Source organism: Mesoplodon densirostris, chromosome 13, assembly GCF_025265405.1.
Source record: "Mesoplodon densirostris isolate mMesDen1 chromosome 13, mMesDen1 primary haplotype, whole genome shotgun sequence".
In the NCBI taxonomy this organism is placed as follows: domain Eukaryota; kingdom Metazoa; phylum Chordata; class Mammalia; order Artiodactyla; family Ziphiidae; genus Mesoplodon; species Mesoplodon densirostris.
The window spans coordinates 85,014,328-85,037,758 of NC_082673.1; the positions used below are offsets into that span (position 1 = coordinate 85,014,328).

A 23,431-nucleotide genomic window follows, 5' to 3' on the forward strand; every position below is an offset into this window, starting at 1 on the left:
GAGGCTGAGACACCCTGGCCTAGACCAAGCAGCAGCTAGTGAGGTCCCCAGGACCCTGAAGTCTTCAGGGAGACCAGATAAAGCAGAGGGACGCTCCAGTTCTCCTTGTCCGGGGCAGGGGGGTGCCTGCAGGCCCGGGGCAGCCTGTAGCTCATAACCGTAACTGCAAATGTCCCAACAGGAAGAGTTGGCCAGGACCTCCATCTAGGTCACTGCTCGCAATAACCAAGGCTGCCCAAATGGACTGCAGAAAGTGCACCTTGAACCTCGCCCCTCCCCATGCCCCCCACCGCCCTCCCTGAGCTACTGGAGGAGCAAGAAGACAGCCTGCTTGTCACCCAGCTCTGCCGACTTAGGTCTCTTGAGGCCAGCCCTCACCCTGTCTCTGTTGCCTCAAGCCAAAAACTTCGCAAACTTTTGGTTCAGAAGCTGTTTGCCTAAAGGAAACCTTATAAGGAAGTTCAGTACATAAAAATTGATTGTCTTTAAGGAGAAAGCTGACATGCTTTGGGTGAAGCCAGAGACATCTCCCGGCAGCCCCTCGTGCCCCCACTTCCTATCATCTGCCACCGCCCCCCTGGCAAGACTAGCCTTCAAAGACCATCTAAGTTCCAAGAAGCGTGGACCGTATGGCGATTTACTCGGAGGTGGCTTTCCCGTACAGTAGGTTCTCATGTGACAGGCACTGAGCAAAGAGAGAAAGGACCCCTGATAGCTCCGTTGACAACTCTACTATGTGACAAGTCAGGGACCGATGGGAGGTGACCTGATTTGGGTGCTCTGGCTGGTGCCCCCGCCCCCACCAGGTGCCACTCGGAGGGTCACACCAGGGTCACTCCCCGCAGCCGACCTGAGGCCCGACTTGGCTCAGCAAGCTCTCTCCCTGCACTTGAGGCCGAGCACTGGATGCTCGTCCCTGCCTTTCTCCACCGCCTCCTGAAAAGTCCCAGCGCAGTGTCGGACTGAAAAGGGCTGAGGCAATCATGCAATGGACAGGGGGTGACAGGGCCAGGCCGCACAGGGCACAGGGGTGGGAGCCCAGGAGTCTGACTCCCAGCCACCCTGAAGCATGGGGATAGGGCCGTACCTGCTAACTGTGTCTCAGCACAGAAGGAAGCCGCTCTAGACAGGAAATGAGATTGGGACAGGCCTCCTTCTGCTAAAACCCCACTCCGTGCCCAAAACAGGGCTCCAGGTCACAACGCCAGCTGCCAGACTGGTTTATACCACATTTTCCTTTCCCACCTACTTGCCCAGAAGGAATTCTGAGAAAACCAACATCGCAGAAGTGAAAGGTAGCCAGGAGCTAGGCGGGGAGACTTGAGGGTCAGACCTGGGCATCACCATTGATTGGCTCTGTGATCTAACCTCTGAGCCTCAGTCTGCTCATCTATAAAATGGGCATAACAACTCCTGTTCCCAGCGAGTAGCAGCAGGGCTTAAATGAAACTATGGCACACAGAATCTGGCAAATAGCTGCTTAATTAATCAGTGCACTTTTCTGGTTGCCTCAGAGACCACGGACATCTGTGGGAACACAGGTCTATGTTTTATACATTCTTAGTCCCCGAGTGGCCCAGCAAGCAGGGGACACAGAGAAGAGCTTCAGCAGGTGCCACATGGGTTTCCAGCAATCAGACCCAATGCACCATCACACAGGTCAATGAGTAACAAAGGCCCAAGGGGGGGCGGGCAAATACCTTTCCAGTTCAACAGACCCAGGAGTCAGTCAGCAATTAGCTGCACTTCATGGGTTCCAGGGAAGCCAAGACTGAGATTTGTCCAGAGGAGGGAAGTAGGTGACCTCAGGGACTGGGAAGGCAGCGGGCAGAGGCATTTCAGGCAATGAGGTCACGTGAGAGCTGTTAACCAGTCACCGGGAGAGCGAGGGGACACAGAGCCTGGGATTCTCAAAAACGCTGGTAGAGCAGCAGGAACACGGCTTAGAAGTCGGGGCATGGGAACCCTGCCACACGACTTTCCCCAAGTCATTCATCCCCTCCCTGGGCCTTGGCTTCCCATCTACAAAATATGTGGCGTGTGTTCTATGGACAGCACATGGTCCCCAAAACTCAGGATGGATGGGAGCCTAGGCGGGAGGGTGCTGCACGCAGACAACAGGGCCGTGCACCCTGGGGTCCTACCAGGGCCCCATGCAGCTTGGCTCCGCCTGGATCCATCTGCCCTGGGAACCTGAAAGAACCTCTCCTCCCGGCGTCGGCCCCTCCCTGTCCGTAAAACAGGAGTCTCCCTCCGGCTCTGGCACTCGTCTAGCAAGCCACACAGGGGGACCTATCTGCAAGTTCTGCTGGGCCCCTAGAACTCCCCCGAGGCAGGGCGGGGGTGTCCAGCAGACACACATCCAGGATGTGCTCTGGGAGCCTCAAGATGCACCCATCTCAGCAAGGGTGGCCAAAGCCCTGCACAAACGCAGCAACAAGAACTTCTATGGCACCTCCTGGGCTCCAAACTCTGTCCCTCCTTTGAGCTTTCCAGCCACCCTAGAAGGTGGACCTTCTCGTGAACAATCTGACAGGGAAACGGAGGCACAGAGAGATTATGAAATGTACCCCCAAGTCACCAAGCATCAAGATGGCACAGCTTAAAGCAACCTTAAAGGGGACAGTTGACCACGACACCAGCTTGCTCTAAATAGACATACATACCGTGCCCCCAGCCCCAGGGTGAGGATGTGCTGAGGATGGGCTATATGTGTGCCCAGGAGGCTTCTCCTGTGTGGATCAGCTGGGGGAGTCATGTGTTTCTCCCTCTACCATGGGCAGCTCCCCCCAGAGCCACCACGAGAGGCCCCCTTCCCTGCAATACCACCCGGGATCTTCCTGTAGGTTCTCAGCCCCCCTGAGCCACCATGAGAGGCCCAGTCCACGTCTTAGACTTTTCTATTCTCCCTTCACAATACCCAGAAGGACTTCTGTGTTTAGCTTTTCCCCAGAGTGCCTTCCTGACATGGCATCCAATGACATCCAATACTTTGAAAAAGGGTTCACTGCATCGTTCTATCTGTTCCTCAAGGAGGTCCCTGGAAGAATGTGGATCTGATCGTCCCAGCTTACAGATGGGTCACCTGAGGCTCAAACGCCAAGGCCCATGTGACTCCCTTAAGGCCTAGACTCCATCCTTCGACGTGGGTGCAGGTGTGCAGGGCAGGGGCAGGCAGACCACAGCCTCCTGGAGTCCTTCAGTGAAGCAGAGAGAGAGGGCCCAGGAGCGATTGTTGATAAGTTTGCATCGATTGTGACGGTCAGCCAGTGGTCCAGATTTTGTCTGCTCCAGAACATGCCTGGTTTCCAAGCCACATGAAAGCGCACTGGGCTCTTTATAGGACAGAATTTAAAAGGGGGGCGGGGGGGTCAATGGGTGCTGCTCTCGCCGCAACATCTTCCCTGAATACAGGGATCCCCGGAAGGTTCCAGAGAACAGACCCCCGTCTGCGTTAACCTCAAGGAAAGTAGCCTCGGGGTATGCCTTGCCTCTCTCTGCCTTGCTGTGAACGCGTTCTTTGGTCCTTTCTTTGCCAAAGAGATTTTGATGCCAAGCTACCAGGCAGTTCGTGGGTTCTCTTGATGTTTTCTGGACCTTTCGAAACCCAAGGCTCTGGGGAGGGTGAGGAACTTGGTGGCCTTAACTCTCAATGTTTTTCTTAAGTAATAAACCTAGTAAAAAATATGGCTGGACTCACTGGACCTTCAAGAAAGTTCCCCAGTCGAGGGGAAGGAATGTCAAAAATAGGGCTTTCAGAAGTCAATAAAACAGTGACAACACAATTGCAGAAAAGATCAGACAATCAGAATTCCTCGAGGCCCCTGCTGCTTTGCATGGAGGTTGAACCTCAGCAGCATTCAACGAACTGTCTGATACTGAAAGAATGAAAAAGGAATCACTAAAGAGAAGACACACCCAGATGCATGCATTCCCCGGGTACCAGTCTAGAGCTGAAACGGAACTTGTCTGTGTTCGGCCAGAGCACAGAACTAGCAAGAAGGTCAGAGAGTGTGTCTGGGACACAATAGCAGGAAGAGGGAGGGGCCAGCACTTGGTCCTCACCCACCCCCTTCCCTGCAACACCACCCAGGATCTTCCTGTAGGTTCTCAGCGGAATTTTGGCAGCCCAGCTACGTGTTTGGCAGAGAGAAGATCAGCCCGTCTGCAGGGACCAGCAGAATAACGGAAGTCCAAAGGAGGATGCTGGGTGGGTTAGAGGATTTTTCTGAGAATCTGCGGGACAAGCATGGGCGGCACTGGATGGTCTGTGGGATAATTTGTGGACAGCACACAGACGGAGCCAGTGTTCGCATTGGATGTGGATGTAGTTACTTCTTACAAAACCCTTTGTCCCTGAGATGGGATGAGTGCCACGCTGACAGGATCCTTCCCCGAACTGGTCTTGCTGCTTCTACCCTCTGGATGGCCTTCTGACCTTTCCTACACAAGAGGGCCCAAGTTATTGCCTTAATAAGTGGAGATTTCCTTTGGACCAACATTAATTGAGTGCCTACTAAATGCCAGGCTCTCAGGTCTACGGGGAAAGGGGTGAATAAGGAGACAGCCCAGAATGATCCAAGAAGGGTACCTAACCCAGCCTGCATGCCTGGAGGGGAAGGCCAGGGAGGGCTTTCTGGAGCCAAGAGACAAGTTCAATGATTAATAAGGAGAGGGGAAAGGAGGTGAAGCCTCCCAGCTAAGAGAGTCCTCAGAATTACCTGCCTCTTAAGAATGCCTCTCACACCCACATTCAGAGAGGGCTGCCCAGAACCTTCTCAAAGCCAACAGGGTGGAGTCGGGGGTCAAGATGGGGGAACAGGATGGAACCCCGGTCCCCATCCACTTCTTTCAGCAGAGCTGCACATGGGCGTAACATTTATATGTACAGAGGTTTCCACAGGTTTAAGGAGGAAAAAAATCTATAAAAGATAAGGCCCCCAGACTGCTAACGAGCCCCATTTCCTACCACCTGTTGGAGGAACAGCCCTGACGGAATGGAAACGCCTGGAGATGGAGCCCAGGTGAGCAGGGGTTGACAGGTCTTCAGTAAATGATGAAGTCAAAGATTGGGTCAAAGAGAGGCCTATGTGTGGACCCGAATTCTGTAATCCAGTCTGTTCTGCAGTGCCAAGTCAGATTCCCAGGATTACCCAGGTGTCTTCTCACAAGGCGCCCACCCTGAAGAGCTCGGCTCCATGCACACTTGATCAGAGTCCCCCACCCCTCCTGCCCACCCCCCCTCCAACAAGCCTGGGCTGGCACAGCAAGGGGCCAAGTGAGTGTCCAGGGAATTTAACCTCCTCAGTTTCTGCAGCAGAAATGGCCAACCCGCCCGTCTCTGTCTCCAAACATAAAGAGAAAGAGCAAGCAGAAGGGCAGGGAACCAGAATGAGATCAGGGAGGCAGCAAGTGCTGCTTGAAATGAATCCAAGAAACAAAGTTCAAGTTCTACGGACAGGTCCAGAGGGATCTGGGCAGGGAAACGTCCAGGGCGGCTCACGTGGAACAGAACCCCATCACTTGATTCTGGACAAGCAAGTGACCTGCGCAAGCCTCAGTTTTCTGACCTGAGAAATGGCAAGGATGTCTCCTATCTCAACTGAACCAGGCGATGCCCTGAAATCACAAGTCACGTTAGCCAGATAAGAGCTACTTACTGAGTACTGTGTTCCCAGACCCTGGAGGTATGAGAAATGTGGCCACCTCTTTCTTTTCCTCTCCCCCTACCCATTATTCTGGAGCAGGTATCCTCAACTCTGGCTGCCTTCAGTACACCCTACCCCCAGTCCAGCCCAGGGAGCTTTGAAACAATGCAGATTCCTGGCATATCCCAGACCTACTAGGCCTGGAAATCTGCATTTCAGACTAGGTTCCCATTACATTTTTAAGCGTTCAGCATAAGCCTAGCTTTTTTTTTTTTTAAATAAATGTATTTATTTTATTTATTTATTTTTGGCTGCATTGGGTCTTTGTTGCTGTGCGCGGGCTTTCTCTAGCTGCAACGAGCAGTGGCCACTCTTTGTTGCTGTGCGTGGGCTTCTCACTGCAGTGGCTTCTCTTGTTGCAGAGCGTGGGCTCTAGGCAGGCTTCAGTAGTTGTGGCACGCGGGCTCAGTAGTTGTGGCTGGCGGGCTCCAGAGTGCAGGCTCAGTAGTTGCGGCGCACGGGCTTAGTTGCTCCGCGGCAATGTGGGATCTTCCCGGACCAGAACTTGAACCCGTGTCGCCTGCATTGGCAGGAGGATTCTTAACCACTGCACCACCAGGCAAGCCCAAGCCTAGCTTTTTGGAAAAACTTCAAGAAGCAAAACATGAGTCCAGCATTTGCAGGTGCTCCCACTGGTCAGGGTAAGTTTAGAACAAAGGTTCCTGCCACTGATTGCCAAGGAAATGCCTTGTCATTTGTGGAACTGATTGACAGCAAAGTCCCTCATGTGTCCTCACAGGCGAGTACTGTTCTCAGTTCCTTGCATGGATTAACTCAATTAATATTTACACATCCCAGTGAGACAGTGTCTGTTATTCTCATTTTTCAGGGGAGGAAACTGAGGCCCAGAGCTCCTGATCGCCTCTCTGTACTTTTCATTCAAGCTCTTATGCAATCACCCCAACATGCTATCATGAAAAAGAACAAAGGCTTTCAAGTCTGACTCTCTGGGTTCTAAGTCTGGCTCTCCCACTTTCAGTCACGTGGCCCACGAGCATTCCCTTAAACATTCTTGGCCTTGGTTTTCTCATCCATTCAATGGAGCCAAGACAGCCCAAGCAGAGCTCTTTCAAGGATGAGAGGGGATGCGAGGATACAGCCACTGATCTGAAGAGAGAGAGGTCTTGTCCCTCCCCGGCCCCCTCTGCCTGAGTCATGCCCCCTCCTTGCTAGAATCTCGGATGCTGAGTCATCACCTTGGCTTCCTTTCTGAAGCACAGGGCCTTCTGAGTCACGCCTTGGATGGGATTCTCTGGAGTTGGGTCCCAAGGAAGAACTGCAGCTTCAGGCCATCAGAAAAACACAATGCGATCTTTCTTCCCCATCCTTGCTGAGGCAGCTCAGGCCAGATTTCAATGCACTGAGGGGAGGGAAAGGGGGGTCCAGCTCTGTTTAGATCTGGGGTCCAAGCTGGAGGAGGCAGCCCGAATCCCATCAACCACCGCTTAGCGGGGCTGCAGCCCTTTCTCACTAGACTGAGTCTGCTAATCTCTCAAGAACACACAATTCACACTGAAAATCAATCAATCAATCACCCACATTCTGTCTGGAAAGTTTCCTCACCAGAAACTCAGTGAAGATCCAATTTATTTTTGCCCCTCTGACAGCAGAAAATAAATCTCTCAAGACTGAGACCCCCTTTCACCACCTTCAATCCCAGCCAGGAGACGCCTGGAAAGGGTCTTGGAGACCCGATTCTCAGTTTCGGCTCATCCTTCCTAAGTCGTTCCCTGTCTCAGTTTCCATCTGTAAAATGGGTAGAAGTTGGACCAGTAAGTTGTGTGAGTTTTTAATTCCAGTCCAAATTATCAAACCAATGGATAGTAATCCTGGATTTGCATCTCAGGAGAGGAGACACCAAGAGATGCTCCAAGGTCTCCTTGGAAAGCCCAGGCACATGCTACCCCCAAAAGGTCTACTGCCTGCTTGGGATGCTGGCCACCCGCGGGATCATCGGGGAGTGGGGCAGAAGGGAAGGAGCCATTCAATTCATTCAGCGTCTGTGTTTGATCCCTGCCCAAGAACCTGGCCCTGGGCCAAGTGCCAAGTGACGGGCGAGGCAGGCAACGCCTTCCTTCTCACTCTCTAATGAGAGACAAGGGACCAGAAGGGACATCCCAGGCTTCGATCCTTACACCAGAGCACTGTCCCTTTGGAGGTTTCCCAGCACTTCCGGACCACCTCTACCTCCCCTCCTCCCCTGACTCCCACCCTGTGCCGCTGTGCTCCAGCAGTTACCACCACAGAGGGCTGGGGGCTGCACCCGCACCTACATTCCTCCCCTACTCGGTGAGCCCCTTGAAGGCAGGTGGCGGAGCCGGCACTCTCTGTACCTTGCTTATTTCACTTCACGTTTGTGAAACTCAGTAACGATACCAGACTTTCTATAAAGGAGGAGGCTGTGCTGGAAGGTTTGCCTTGAAACTGCATTTTTCATAGCAAGAACACGGTTTGTGTTTAGATATTTTGTTCTTTAGGAGAAGGTGAAGTATGGCTAATGGCCATTAGGAGGAGGCTAAAGCCCTCCTGCGTGGCCACTGGCTGAACTCTCTTTGAATTTTTAATCTTTCCCAGTAACTCAAAGGAACCAGACAAACTTCAAACTGAAGCGCCCAGGACATCTGCGAAGAAGAGCTGGTCTCAGGCACAAGACAACCGGGCCCTCCGCCACCAGATTTCCCTCCCCCACCAGCTGCCAGGCACCTCCCCCTTCCAAGCCACAAATCGGTGCTGCCCCAGACCCACAGGGACGTCTGACAGCAGAGGCGACAGACGGGCGAGTGGGACTGGTGGGCTGGGGTTGGGGGGAGGGGTAAGGAAAAGAGCCACTAAATCCCAGCGTCAGCCACTAACGTGACCCAAGCGGTGACCGCGCGTTTGCCCCGGAGCGCACCGCTTTGCACACGCCCTGCCCACGGCTGAACCAGAGACCGCGGCGGATGGCCCAGGAACGTCCGAGCAACTCCAGCGGCTCTCCTCCTGCAGGGCAGGAGAGGCGGGCCCGGGAGGCAGGAGAGAGAGGCGAAGCGGGGGAGGCTGGGCGGAGGCGAAAATGACGCCACTCGAAGCCCCCTCCGGCCCAGGCCACCTCTTGCGCGACGCCACAGTGCCCACCCCGGGCCACCTCGGGGGCCGCACCCTGCCACCCTCGCTCCCGCGCGTGTCACACGCGCTGTGACACACCTCGGACCCACCCCACCACGCACACACACACACACACACACACACACACAAGCGCGCCCCACCCCGGCTTCCAGGCTGAATGGGCCCCCGCCCCTCGGACGCACCCTGACTCTGGGCACAGTCTGGGAAGCAGGCACACCCACGCCCCCTTCTCCCGCCTCATCCCCATCGCCGCTCACCCCTGCCCACCGCCTTTCTACACACGCGCACTCAACCCCTCCTTCCCCAGACACCCCACTGCAGGGACAAACGCCACCCCGCCCCCGACACACGCACTCTTGGTCCCTCCCCCTGCTCCCAGCTCCAGCTCGCCCCCCGGCCCGCGGCGCCAGCTGTGGTCTGGGAGGGCCCCGGGAGCGCGGTCAAGGTGTGCCCCGAGCCTCTCCACCCCCGACCCCGACCCCCAGGATCCCACTTCCTCAGCTAGGGGGAAGGTGAACGGGGACCTTTTTTTCCTCTTGAGGCCGAATCGAAACCCCTCACTCCGGCAGTGCCCGCGCCCCCAAAGCCCCTGCTCGCTCTCGCCCTCGCGCCACGGGGAAGCCGAGCACTTGCAGCTCCGCGGGGCCACAAAGGGCGGTCCAGGAGCTGCAGCAGCACCCACGGGCGACCGATCCCTCCCCGCCCGGCGGGAAGAGGGCGTCAGGCTTACCTGAGGTTGAGAGAGAAAAGCAAAAAGAGCCGGAGCTAGGCTGGCGGCCCCAGAGGGAGCGAGAGCGGCGAAGAGAGGCGTGCGCTCTCGAGCCGGAGAATGGAGCCAGGAGAGGTTTGTTTATGCCCCGGAGGAGGGCGATTTTATAGGCGCTGCGGCCCCGCCCCGCCGCGCTTCGCCCCGCCCCCGCCCTCCCGGGCCCGGCCCGCAGCGGGGACCCACCCCTCGCCGCTCCCTCCTCGCGGGCGCTCCTCCCGCTCCCTTGGGCGCCACTGGCCGTGCTGAAGCTGCGCGCGGCGGGCGCCCGCCGGAGCCGCCGCCTGTTGCGCAAGCCCGAGTAGGGGCGCGGCGGGGAGGGGCCTCCGGTCCCGGCGGCCGTTAGGCTCTGCTGTCCCTTCCTTCGCCCGGAAGGCCGGGGCCTCGGCGTGTGCAGCGGGCGTGTGTGCACCGGGGATGCGTTTGTGCGCGGGTGCGTGTGCCTGTGCGCGCTCGTCCGTGTGCATGCGGACTTCCGTGTGTCTCTGTGTGACCATCTCCATCTCAGAGTTTCTTCTTCCGAGTCCCGTCGCGCCACGCCCTGACATCCCTTACGGGCGACTCCCCACTTCCTCTAGGTTTTAGCTCCCGAGCCCCATTTAGCTGCCTCCTTTGCTTCCCGGAGACCCGCTCCCTGCGACTCTCACCCCATGCCCCTGCCTTGTTGCATCAGCTCTCCGCTGAAATGCACGCTCCCATTTGATCACGTCCGTCTCGCTCAGCCCAACCTACAGCCTGGACACCGCCCCGCCCCCACCCCCCGCACCGCTTCCTATCCGCCTCCCGGGTTCTGAGCCCACCCGCCCTTTCCCGCCCCGGCGTCCCTCTCCCCGCCCCCAGGACCCTGGCTGGAAGGGAAGATTCTCACTCTTTCCTCTCCTGGATCCCAGAACTTGTCCTGAGCACCCTTTCCACGCTTAGCTTCCTTGTCTGCTGTCCGGTTTTTGCCTCCGTGTTCTCAAGCCGCTCTGCAGATCAGAATACCGGGCATTTTTATAAGGTACGTGCCAGGGCTCCACCCCAGGACAGTTTGATTAGAATCTCAAGGATGGCAGACCAGACGTCTTTTAAGAGCTTCCCAGATGGTTCTAATGTGCAGCCCCGGTGAGAATCACTGCACTGAGAGAGCATCATTTTATGGGTGAAGAAAAGACCCTGTCGTTGTCCCCAGGCCCCTTGCCCAGACTTGTGTTTGCAGGGACCTGCGCCCCTCCCCCTCCATCTGCCTGCCGGTGGTAAGCCTCTTCCCTCCACCAGCCCAGGCTTTGCTCAAGGCAGTGGCCTGCCTCTCCTCTGTGCGTCCCGTTTGCCTGCATGGGCCCTGCTATTTACCTATTCTGTCATTCCGCAAATATTTATTGAGCCACTGCTGTGAGCCAGGTCCTGTGCTGAGCTTCTGGGAAAAGGAGTGAAAAGGCAAGGTCCCTTCCCTGGGGTTCACAGCACAGGAGCCCCAAGGCTCATTTTCTCCATCTGCACAAGGAGAAGTTTAAGCTGAGCTCATTTACTGGGTAACTGGCTTGAGCACCTTTTCTGTCCAGGCTCTGTTCTAGACTCTGGGGACATGGTAATGAACAAAGAGTTTGCCTTTTCCAGATCCACCCTGTTGTAGGGACACCCTCCCCGGTCTACAGTCTGCAGGCCAGCTTTCTTTTACCCCACTCATGTACATCCATTTTCCCTTACCTCCCCCATTTTGACTTCGAACACACATTTCTTGAGCCCCTATGGTTTATTACCTGGCAAAAATATAGAAGGTCAAGTTCAAAAGTGGAGTAGGCTGCCTGCTCCTTCATTAACAAGTGGAAGCTTTGAGGAAGACTTGGGGGTGGGGCACAGAGAGCAGCCCAGACCTGCAGCCAGATTTGCCCAATGGGAGGCTAGGCTTGTGCTTAGGAGCCCCAGCCTTCTGGAACACAATGAGCAGAGAACAAGTGAGAGGACAGAGGAGACAAGGTACCAGAGGCAAAGAGAGGAGAAAAGAAGAATTCTACAGGGGAGTGGAATTTTCTGAGAGGGGCGGCGTTCTTCAACCAGGGTGAGAGGAGATCGTTGCAGAGTCCGAATAGGCTTGGAAAAGTTCTGATGAAGGTGTCGTTTGGGTCCCAGACTCCCCCTCATGGGTCCAACGCAGCCAGTTTTTCCTTCAGTGCTGCAATGCATTGTTGTTTCTGCGATGCCCTGAGTACCAGATGAAGCAGTTTTCTTGCGTTTCGCTGTAGGAAGGACTGACTTGGGGGCAGCCCCGGCTGCACACACACGGGTAGAAGATGCTTGTCCTGTGGAGCAGCCCCAGGGAACTGAGAGCTTCCCGCACCTCCGCGTCCCCAGCCCAGGCCAGCTGAGACAGCAGAAGCTCTCAGAGCCAAACGTGGGTGCAATTGTACTGAACTGTTTACATTATTTCTCTTTCTCACTGGTCAGCAGTAGAATTAGGTTTGCTTAGTAAATGCACGTGTGCTGCAAAGCCATCACAGAATGAGACTGGATTCTCTGGACTAATGTCCCTGGAAAGTTCTAGTTAGCAGCACCAAAATTTTTTTCAGAGGCTATTCTAACTAAAAGGACCATAGGCATCATTCATTCCTGGCCTTCTTTCTTGGAGTTCGTGGGTACTCAGGGTTGAGAGAGACCCAAGAGAAAGCTGGAGTTCAGGGGAAGAATGCCTGATTTCAACACCCAGGAGCTGTGGTACCTTGGGCAGTTACCCTGCCTCTCTCTGCGTCTCCTGTGGGTAAGAGGAGCCGTCAGACCTTCCGACCACATTTTATGAGCCCACTGCTGCAGTTCCGTGTTTTCCCCTCCCGTTAAGATGAGAAAGTGTCCCTGAAAACCCAGCATCCCCCAGCTGTAGTATTGGGCTCCGCTCCCCATCTTCGAGCTTCTCCAGAATCCATATCTCCCTCTCCCGTGGGTCGTTCTAATCAACAAGTACACATTCACGGCAGTCACTGACCCATCCTAACAATCCTGTCTTACCCCAGATTCTCCTCCAATTACCGTAGCCTTAACCTCTCCCTCTTCCTCCCCAAACTTCTGTAAATAGATGCCCATCCACATAGTCTCCACTTCCTCATCTCCCCTTTAACTTTTTTTTTGTTTTTTTGCGGTACGCGGGCCTTTCACCGTTGTGGCCTCTCCCGTTGCGGAGCACAGGCTCTGGACGCGCAGGCTCAGCGGCCATGGCTCACGGGCCCAGCCGCTCCGCGGCATGTGGGATCTTCCCGCACCGGGGCACGAACCCGTGTCCCCTGCATCGGCAGGCGGACTGTCAACCACTGCGCCACCAGGGAAGCCCCCCTTCCTTTAACTTTTTAGTGTTTAATTTATCAAGTTGCTCAGGGGTCCGTCCTGGCTTAATGATTCTACAAAGCTTGTTAGGAAAAACAATAGCCTTCTCCGCCTCCACACCCCACCCCCCAACTTTCTTACTTCCCCCTCCCTCTCGGAAGCCAGTACTTTCATCTCTTTGCAGATCATCTGTGTTTCACCTCTGCCACTCACCAGCTTCCTACCCCTGGGCAAGTTCTATAATTTCCTGCCTCAGCCTCCTCATCGAGAAGATGTACTCATAATGACAGAGCTAACTTCTAGGGTTGTCCTAAGAAATATGAGTTACTACACGTAAAGGACCTGTGAAAAGTCCTAGAACAGTGCCTGGCACATAGAAAGCCCTTGAGAGAATGTTAGTCACCACCATCATCATCATCATCACCATCATCATCTCATCCCACCTCTCCTGATATCTTGCAAAGTACCTGATTCATACAGAAGTCCAGTAAATATTGGTCGAGTAAGTGAGTGAATGCAAACGTTTATTCCTGAACTCTCCTTACTTTATGCAGCCTTGCTTGGAAACTTTGTTTGGGGGGGGTGGGGGGGAAGAATCTCTCTACTTGCTTCAGGAGCCCAAGTGGAAGGATATCTATCTGTGGACGTCCGTACATTCTCCCAGTTCTCTGAGAGCATCCTTGACATATAAGGTCCATTTGTGAGCAATGGGGAAAATCTGCAAAAGGAAAACAATTCCAAAGGAGGGTGGGTGTTAGCATATGTTCAGGGTCTGTAATGAATCTTTTTTTTTTTTTTTTTTTGCAGCATGCGGGCCTCTCACTGTTGTGGCCTCTCCCGTTGTGGAGCACAGGCTCTGGACGCGCAGGTTCAGCGGCCACGGCTCACCGGCCCAGCCACTCCGCAGCATGTGGGATCTTCCCAGACCGGGGCACGAACCCGCGTCCCCTGCCTCGGCAGGCGGACTCTCAACCACTGCGCCACCAGGGAAGCCCTGTAATGAATCTTTTACTTTGGACAGAAATGAAGAGGTATACAACTTTGGGCCCATAAAAATCAGGGTCTCTTTGCTCCTGGTTTGGAATAGTTTGTCAGGGCTGCTGTAACAAACTACCACAAACTGGGCGGCTTAAACTAAGAGAAATGTATTGTTTCACAGCTTTGGAAGCCAGAAGTCCAAAATCACGGTGTCCGCAGGGCCTTGCTCTCTCTGCAGCCTCCAGGGTAGAATCCTTCCCTGCCTCTTCCAGCTGCCGGTGCTTGCAGGCAATCTTTGGTGTTCCCTGGCCCGTAGCTGCATCACTCTGATCTCTGCCTCTGTCATCCCGTGGCCTTCTTCCCTTGTGTCTCTGTCTCTGTATCTCTCCTCTTCTTATGAGGACACCAGGCATAGTGGCTGAAGGGCCCACCCTAATGCAATATGACCCCATCTGAACCTAACTGATTACCTCTGCAAAGACCGTATTTCCAAATGAGGTCACATTCTGAGGGGTGAAAATGAGTGTGTTGTGGGGGGGCAGAGGTGACAGGATTCAACCCAGTACATAGTTAATATGTATTTAACAAATATTTTTCATGTCTTTGCAGAGAGACCTACTTACCTGCTGGCTGGGGGCAGCCCTGATGAAGCTACTCTGCGATGATCCCGCAGTGGTTCTTGCCCAGCTTCCCACCAGCCGCCCCGCTTCTGGCATCTACCCTCTCCATTCCCTTCATCCCATGCTTGGCTGGCATCTTGAACAATCTAAATCATAGGTCCTGCCTAATTCAATGTTCTATTGCTCTCTCTGCCTGCCGAGTTCACCACCCCTCCCCCGTGTGTCAACGGAGATGTCCCTGGACATGTCCGCATTTTTCTCTCCGTCCTTCAGTCACTGGGTTACTCACTGCCTTCCCTTGAGTAGACCCTCACATCTTCACCTCTGAACCTTTGGCCAAGCTGTTTTCTCCTTCCAGAAATCCCTCCTACACCCCCTTCTCTGGAGTTGTCACTCATCTGGGGAAAACACTGATTTAATCTAGAAAGGACCTGCCTGAGAACAAAGCTAGTGTGGAGCAGACTGATCTGGGAGAGGCTGAGAGCTGAGATGTCACCAGATTGGTCACCCCCATTTCAGCTCTTCCACTGTCCCTGAAATGAGGCACATGGGTATGATTTTCACTGTCAGTGAACGGGGAGTGGAAGTGATTTGTGTCCCTTCCAGATGGGGACTTTAACAGCCAGCCTGTAATTCACCTCCTGTCCTGATCATTCTTAGCCCAGCCACACTGACGACTCCAGATGGTAGAAACTCCATCCCCTGGGCCCTGGAAGGAGGAAACTCAGAGCAGAGTCCCCAGCTGACCAAAGTGGACGTGTGACCAGGAGAAGAAATAAACCCTGTTGCCACGTGCCACTAGCATTCTGAGGGTGTTTGTCACTGCAGCCCAACACAGCCCATCCTGACTGGGTCACCATCTTCCAAGGCTATGGCAAATGTCAGCTCCTCCAGTAAACCTCTCTTGTTCTTCTCCAACTAGTTTCACTTTTTTAAAAAAATTCAATACGTAGTTGGTCTAGCATTTAAAATCCATCAGGCACTATGTGAAGTGCTAGCAAGAAAGAGATGAAAACGGCATGATTCTATAATTGGAATTGTTACAAATGTTGTTAAGAACGCAGAGTCTTAGGGCTTCCCTGGTGGCGCAGTGGTTGAGAGTCTGCCTGCCGATGCAGGGGGTGCGGGTTCGCGCCCTGGTCCGGGAGGATCCCACATGCCACGGAGCGGCTGGGCCCGTGAGCCATGGCCGCTGAGCCTGCACGTCTGGAGCCTGTGCTCCGCAACGGGAGAGGCCACAGCAGTGAGAGGCCTGTGTACCGCAAAAACAAACAAACAAACAAACAAAAAAAACCAACAACACAGAGTCTTAGAAGACTATATAACCCGAGATCTCACCTACTCTCAAGGTTTCAGAAAAATCCTCCTGAAAAAGGGGTATTTGAAGCGGGCAGCCATTGGACTAGGAACAGATAAGCATGCTCTTACCACCTTCTGCCCCCAGAGCATTGTGCGTTTTCCTTTCTTGTCATTGGTTAGAACTCATTAGTGTATAGGTGGCATAAACATAATTTCAAATGGCTTAAGCAATAAAAGGGGGACATACTTATGGGCTCATGTAGCAATAATAGCCAGAGGAGTGTTAGCTTCAGGCATGGCTGGATCCAGGGTCTGGTGTCACTAGATCTCTGTCTCTCTAGCTCTCAGGATCTCCCAGATCAGTTTTACTCCATGTTGGCTTTGTTCTCAGATGGGTCCTTTCTCGAGTAAATCAGAAGGCTGTCAGTTAAGTTTAGGTCAGTTCGTTAGAGAACTAAGCTCTGAGGAGGACAGAACCCTGGGAAACTTCCCCTATTTTCTCTGAGAGGTCATGGGGGCTTTGAAGAGCCTGCGTGTATGTTTGGCAGCCACTCATCCTGAAGCTGCTGACCCTTCACTCTCCACCCACCTTCCTGGCTTGACCGCCTGTCTCCACCACCACCTCCAACTGCACTTTCCAGCCTAACCTGCCTGCCTGCCCGGCCCAGCCGTTCTGGCCCCTTCATCCTCTCTGCTTTGCTTGTACCTCTGTAGGCAGAGCTCCCTGCAAAAAGGAGCAGCAGCTTCTCTGTCTTGGGACCACACTACTTTGCACAGGGCAGGCAAAACTTAAATAATATTTGCTAATTGAACAGAAGGAAGGAGGGAAGGAGGAAGAAGATTTGAACTTATGTACAGACAGTCGACGTAAAACTACTGTAACCAAGCAGGACACTGTGGGGCCTTCCCAGGGCAGACACCTGCCACCCTCGTCCTCCACCTGCCTCTTGTCTGTAGGAAAACTTTAGCCAAAGAATAAATTTAATCAGAGAAACAAGAAAAAGCAAAGGAAAGCAATCAAACAAGACCCAATAGTAATAGTTTACCCATTAAACAAAGTCAAGGACTTTTAGTTCCTCCTCAAGGGCTATAGATAATATTCTGAGCCATATCCTTTGAGCTGTTTCGCAGATACTGAAACCCCCGCCAGGTGGAAGAAGTTAACCATATGCTGCCCACAAGCACGTAGACCCACACAGGTCGGAACCAGAAGTTTGATGATGCCAACTCCCGATTACCTCCCCACCAACCCATCAGAAGAATGTCCCCAAGCTGATCACATACCCCTACAGCCTCTCCTTAGCATGTAGCCCTTTTACTCTTTTCCCTGTATAATCTCTGAGCAAAACCTGGGAAGCGGGGAGTTGGTTTTAGGGGGACATGGGTCCACCTTCTCCCCAGAATTGCAGGCTTCCTCAATAAAGCAATCTTTTCTTTTACTCAACACTTATCTCTCAGTTTTGGATTCTTCAGCCACGAGCAGCTGACCCTGAGTACAGTAACACAACCACTAATCATCCAGCTTTAGGGGATAGGATGGTACTTTGGCATTTCCTAAACTTTAATCTGCTCTTTTGGCCTCCAAATCTGCATTTACCTTATCTCTGCAGGTGCTCGCTGATGTTCTGGGCAAAACTTTAGATTGTCTTAGTTGGTAGGAAGTGAGACCAGAGTCTGATAGGTGTCCCTGGGGGCTCCTGGCTGACAACTCCCCATCCACCATCACCTGGGACCAGGTCAAGAAATGCAAAAGGATTTTTTGGGTAGCAACCATGAATTTTACTTCCCAGCCAGATTAGAGAAGGAGTATCACGTGACTTTTTGCATTCCTTGTGTTAAATCTCAGCCACCACCCCCCGTTTCCTGGACCTAGCGGCAAATTCCATCTTGGTCAATAAATTATCCTGCCAGGCCCAGTGTTATTACAATTAGGAAAGAGAGTTTACTGCCTTCTTCCCCCCTCACAATGCTTTCTGAAGTTAAATCTGAATGAGTCTTAGCTTCACCGCTTGCTGGGAGTATCCAAAAGCACAGCTCAGCGCAGCCCTGATTCTGCAGGGGCCCGTGGCTCTCTCTTTCTGGACAGAGACTGAAATGTTCACCCCACCCAAGCATTCAAGCAACGTGTGCCCTTGACCACCATCAGGATCACGTGCAAGAGGAGGGGGCTCTGCAATGCACCCGGAGGAACAAGGTGCAAACATTCCCCCTGCAAGCTGCAAGGAACCAGACGACAAACGTGGGCATGTACAGGGCAGAGCGGGCTGGAGCAGAAGTTAGGTCATTTTCAAGGTACAAGGCAGACAAAGAATAGCTGCCCTGTTCCTAAGCAAAGATCAGAGGGATGTGGCGGGAAAACAAACAAGTCTTTACGTAAAACCCAACCAGGTTCGGGGCTTCCCTGGTGGTGCGGTGGTTAAGAGTCCGCCTGCCAATGCAGGGGACACGGGTTTGAGCCCTGGTCCAAGAAGATCCCACATGCTGCGGAGCAACTAAGCCCGTGCACCACAGCTACTGAGCCTGTGCTCTAGAGCCCCCGAGCCACAACTACTGAGCCTGCGGACCACAGCTACTGAAGCCTGCGCACCTAGAGCCCGTGCTCCCCAGAAAGAGAAGCCACCGCAGTGAGAAGCCCATGCACCTCAACAAAGAGTAGCCCCCGCTCACCATGACCAGGGAAAGCCCACGCACAGCAACAAAGACCCAACACAGCCAAAAAATAATAATAATAATTAATTAATTAATTTTAAAAAACCCAACCAGGTTCACCTGAGCAGGTGGACAGGTTTGTACCTAGTATTCTTTCTACAAGTGCAGAGCACAGACTTATCAGAGGGAAGTGCCACTTGTTCTGTGGGCAGTGTGGGCGCTTTTAGCCCCATTTCACAGATGAGGAAGCTGAGTCCCAGACTGGGCTGATAGGACAAAACAATCCAACTCTTGGCCTAGGCCTGGGAAGGTGGCCCTGGTGACCTGCAGGCTGCATGGTTGCTGGACAGGGAGCCGGTGACCTGAGCAGATTGTCTCCGAGGAGGAAGACAGCCGGGGAGTGTCCGGAGAGGAGAAAAAGTGGCTGCCACCGTCCCCCAGCCTTCCAGGGAAGCAGGGGACAGAGCCCCCAGAGCCATGTCGGGGCGGGGGCGGGGAATGGAGCCTGAGTGGCCCAGTCCACCCACAACAGGCAAACAAGCCCTTGTTTCTATCAAGTCCAAATGCATGTTTGTCCAGGCAGATGCTGACTTAACCTTCGGCATGTGAGCACCAGCGGCAGTGGACCGTGGCTTAATCCTGAGCCTGTTATGAACCGGGGAATGCTATAGAATGGGTGTTACTCCATAATAAGAAACAAAAAACGTTTCAGAAACTAACGCCCCCTGTAGAGCTATTAGAAAATTCAGAGGAGGGCTAAATACATGTATACATACAACCAAAAAAAAAGTACAGAAAATTCAGTAAACAAACCACCCCCCAGAAATAATCTCTATTAATATTTTAGTGCTTGTCCTTCCAGATATTTTCCTATGGGTATGTGTGGGTAAATGTATATTTACAATTGTATGATAACATTTAATTGCAAATAGATATTTTGATGACAGCATTTAAAAATGCTATCATACTATATTTTTATATGTTTTATATATAAAGATTCATATATGTTTATAACCTGCTTTTTTTTACCAAGCCATACATGATAGACACCTTTGCATTTTTAAAAAATCGGTCCATACATTTTTTACTTTCTTCTTATAAAATGCAACATCATAAAACAGAAAATGCATCAAATGTAAGTGTACAGTAGACTAGAATAATTATAAAGTGAACACCCATGAATATGACAGCCTCCTGGCGTAAGACAGGGACCATGGCCACCCCCTGGATGGTTTCCCCACTACCAGCAGCACCATCCACGAGGCTATAAGATCCTCCCTAGCGACACATAGTATTTATTCCATTACATGGATGGACCACACTTCATTAAACATGTCCCAGATTGATGGACATTTTGGGTGTTTCCAGTTTTCTTCTGGGATGACTATCCCTGTATATGCTTCCCCAAACCCATCATTGTATAAAGCTATAGAGAAAAATCTCTGGGCCAACGGGTATATATATACATATATATATAATATAAATAATTATAATATATATAAAATATGTATTATATATATATTTTTTTTCAAGGCTTTTGATACAGTGTTGCAAACCACCTTCCAATAGACAGTGTGAGGTGGAGTCCCAGCAGGTGTGCGTGGGCACATCCCCGCCCCTGGGACTCTTTGCCCATCTAGTAGGTGAAAGCTGGCACCTCATTGTCTTAACGCATTTGCACACCTTTGTTTGCTGACGAGGCCGAATGATGTCATTTATTTTATGTATTTATACTTGGCCTCCCAGGATTAGAAGTGAGAGGTCTTATTATTAAGACATGTCATCTCAAGAGTTTGTCCCCTCTCTGTGTTCATCCCTAAGAAATAAAAATCCCATCTCACCCCTCCTCTCTCTTACCCCACGTCCGGAGCCAGTTTTCAGCTCCTAGGCTTGAAGCCAAACTCTGTATGATTACTTTAGACAAAGTCCTTGGCTCTAACAAAGAGCTGTGGGAACAGGGCTGCCACCCCCCTCTCTGAGCCTCATGATCCTCGGCAGACAAGAGGAGGGAACAATCAAAGTGGAAAAGAATTTGAACTCTATTTCTTTTTTTTAGAGACTACTTTTTGAACACCTATTTTACACCAGGTACTGCATTAGACACTACGCATTTTATTTCTAGTTTTTACAGCAACCTGCAAAGCAAGTATTATAATCCCCATTTTACACTCGAGGAAACTGAGGCTGAGACAGGGGAGGTGACTTGCCCAAGGACACACAGCTAGGAAGACTAACCAGTGTGGCTGATTCCCAAGAACCTGCTGTCTCTGGAGGGCCTGGCACCATCAGCAACTCTTTCCAGTATACTGTTAAATGGCATCTGGGAAATATTATGTCTCAATCTGGGAATTTTCTTGGAGAATGTCACTCTTCTCCTGCGGTGGTACCTTTGCTGCTTGGTGCCACATCCGGGCTGATGGAGAGACTGCTTCATACCTGTCCCGAAGGCTCTCCCTGATGGAAACTCAGAATGTCTAACCTGATGATTCTTAGAAGGAAAAAAATGAGGGGAAGGGGCTTTCAGTGACTAAACGTCAATTCTACACCAGGGTCTTCACATACATCATCTCCTACAATTAGCAGTCTAACCTCAAAGTAGGGGTTGTCTCCATTTTGCAGATGGGGAAGCTGAGCCTCAGACAGATAAAATCCTGGGCCAAGGATTCATGGCTAAGGTGAATAGCTGATACCTATTAAGCACAAGGTACTGGGGACTGTTATAAATCATTTGCATGTGATGATCGTAATCTTCACCACATCTCTAAGACTTAGGGTACCAGTTTAGTCATCTCTACTTCATAAATGGAAACACTAAGGCGGAAAAAAATTAAGTAATTTGCCGAAGACGGCCCAGCTAGTACATAGTAGAGCTGGGATTCAAACCCAGGCGGTCTGGCTCCCAAGTTTGTCCCTGACCACTGCGTCTGGAGGGTCCCCGAACGCACATTCCTTCTCCTAAACCACCCAGTGCCTTCTAAATGCAAGAGGCTCTACAAACACTCTTGTATGTAATGTTGGCGGGGAGATGCTTGGAGCCAACACTTTCTCTCTGTAGGTGGAGGACCTGACAATCAAGAGAGAGTACGTCGGGCCCCAGGCCCCCGGCCCTGTGATTCTGAATCCAGGCTTCCCGCAATCCCAGCCAACACCAGTTCTTCTCAAAGGGAGGGAGGGTTTTGCCCGTGATGTGACTCCTGCCTGCTCCAGGGCAGTAGGACTGCACTCTGGGAAGGGGTGACAATGTGTTTAATCATTAAGTGCATAACCGTGGGTGGCTTCCTGTGGCTGATTATTAATCGAAGCTGGGGAAGGCAGACACACTCACCGACGGGCCAGCGGTGTCTGGCAGCACCTGGGTGATTCAGATTTTAGGCCGCCTCCCTTGACGCGCCCCCTGGCTGAGGGCTGGGCCTCTCACCACTGGGACACCGCATTCCCGAGGCACACTGCTATCTCTCCTTCCTCCTTGCTCCTCACCTACATCATCTGTTGCCAGGCTGGCTGCAGGAGCTGAAGCTTCTAGTCCATGAGACCTGGGTTTAGATCCTGGGAGACCTTGGCCAAATCGTCTGACCTCTTGGAACCTCAGTTTCCTCATCTTTGAAATGGGCACGATGATAACTAAGTCACGAGGATTGGCGGGAATAATCACAGAGCAGACACTCAGTGAGCTGCCACCATTCGGATGAACTACCCTGAGGCTGCCCCACTGGAATCTGGTTGCCGCGGAGCTTAACGGCCTCTGTCCCTTTGCACATGCTGTTCCTTGTGCTGTGAATGTCTTTTCCTGGCCTCTCGCTTTCTTCTCCTTGTGGGACATCACCGTTTTAGGAAGAAGTGTAATTAATTGCAATATTAAACAGTGGGGTTCTTTTTAAGCTTTTTCAGTAGGGTTCTAGGGAAAAAAAACCTGGCCATTTTGAGCCTTCGTGACCCAGAGTTGGGCTTACTGGGCTCAAAGCAAGACACAGCCCCTGCTGGGTTTTGTTTTGGTAAAGGCTGAAGCGAGTAAAATTTTGATTCTGGCCAAGAATACCAGAAGGGAAGGAGAGAAGCTAGAAGGTGGAGGGGGGAGATCTCTCTGTCTGGGGTGCGGACAAAGTCTAGGGTTCTATTAGCAGCCGGGACCTTTGACCCCATGTCTTAAGGAGGGGGAAGGGCGGCAGTATCCTCAACCCACCCCCTCCAGAAGGTCCTGGTGCCCAGGAGGCATCCCCTGCCCGGAAGGAAGCTTGGGTTGCCCAGTGTCTGGCTGCTCCGTAACCCAGCCCTGGAACCTTGCTGTGACACAGGTGTGGGAGAGCTGGGTGCCCACTCAGGACTGAGACTGAACTTCCCCCAGAGCTGGCAAAAAGGGAACTGCCAGTCAGGTTTTATCTGACTTCAAGAAAATAAGGAAATGGACGTTTCCTGTGCGCCTGAGTGTGTGGCCAGAGGTATCAACACCACACCTGCAGCAGGGTGCCCGCATCCCTGCAGGAGACAGGGCACCAGGGGCAGGAGCCAGAGCAGCAGGGCATGAAGCGCCCCTGGAGAGAGTGAGCCTTAGGAAACAGGGTGGATGCAGGTCTGATGAGGCGGCTTCCTTGATGCCCAGCCCTGCGCTTTCTAATATAATAGCCAGTAGCCGCGTGTGGCTATTTTTCAATTAATTCCAATGAAATGAAGTGAAAGATGAGCTACATCTCAAGGGCTTATGATAGCTCCACGTGACCCAGTGGCTACTGCACCAGACAGCAAGTATTTCCATCATAACAGGAAGTTCTACTGGAAGCTGCTGATCTGGACAATTCCCTGGAAAACAACTTTCTCTACTCTGCCTGACAGCAGGTGAAGACCTCCGCCCTTTCCAGGGACAGTTTTACTAACTTCCAACATGGAAGAAGAGGCTTAGAAGAAGCATATGGGGGACAATAAAAATTTACTAGGAGGAAGTGTTCATACAGTCTCTACCTGGCCTGCGAAGGTATTCGTGGTCATTTTGTTCTCTGAGACACATCTGTGGGTTCCTCCTT

General features: G+C 52.4%; 1 protein-coding gene and 1 long non-coding RNA gene across 4 annotated transcripts in view; one reads left to right on the top strand and one right to left on the bottom strand.

Moving 5' to 3' along the window:
• The window catches only part of NDRG1 (N-myc downstream regulated 1), a 57,985-nt gene extending 48,314 nt beyond the window's left edge, over positions 1–9,671 (bottom strand). The window contains exons 1-2 of one of the 2 annotated variants that reach the window (XM_060116252.1): positions 9,544–9,671; positions 6,905–7,068 (exon numbers count right to left, since the gene is read on the bottom strand). The gene's annotated coding sequence lies outside the window, so the exon portion shown is untranslated. The remainder of the gene's footprint in view (positions 1–6,904; positions 7,069–9,543) is intronic. The other variant, XM_060116251.1, reaches the window with a different exon arrangement.
• Positions 9,672–10,340: 669 nt separating this feature from the next.
• On the top strand, positions 10,341–17,211 carry LOC132500815 (uncharacterized). 2 transcript variants are annotated; one of them, XR_009534079.1, is made up of 3 exons: positions 10,341–10,579; positions 13,678–13,901; positions 14,458–17,211. It is a non-coding gene; the product is annotated as an uncharacterized LOC132500815 (long non-coding RNA). The 2 variants fall into 2 exon arrangements; XR_009534080.1 differs by lacking the exons at positions 10,341–10,579; positions 13,678–13,901 and adding an exon at positions 13,956–14,094.
• The last annotated feature ends 6,220 nt before the right edge of the window (positions 17,212–23,431 follow it).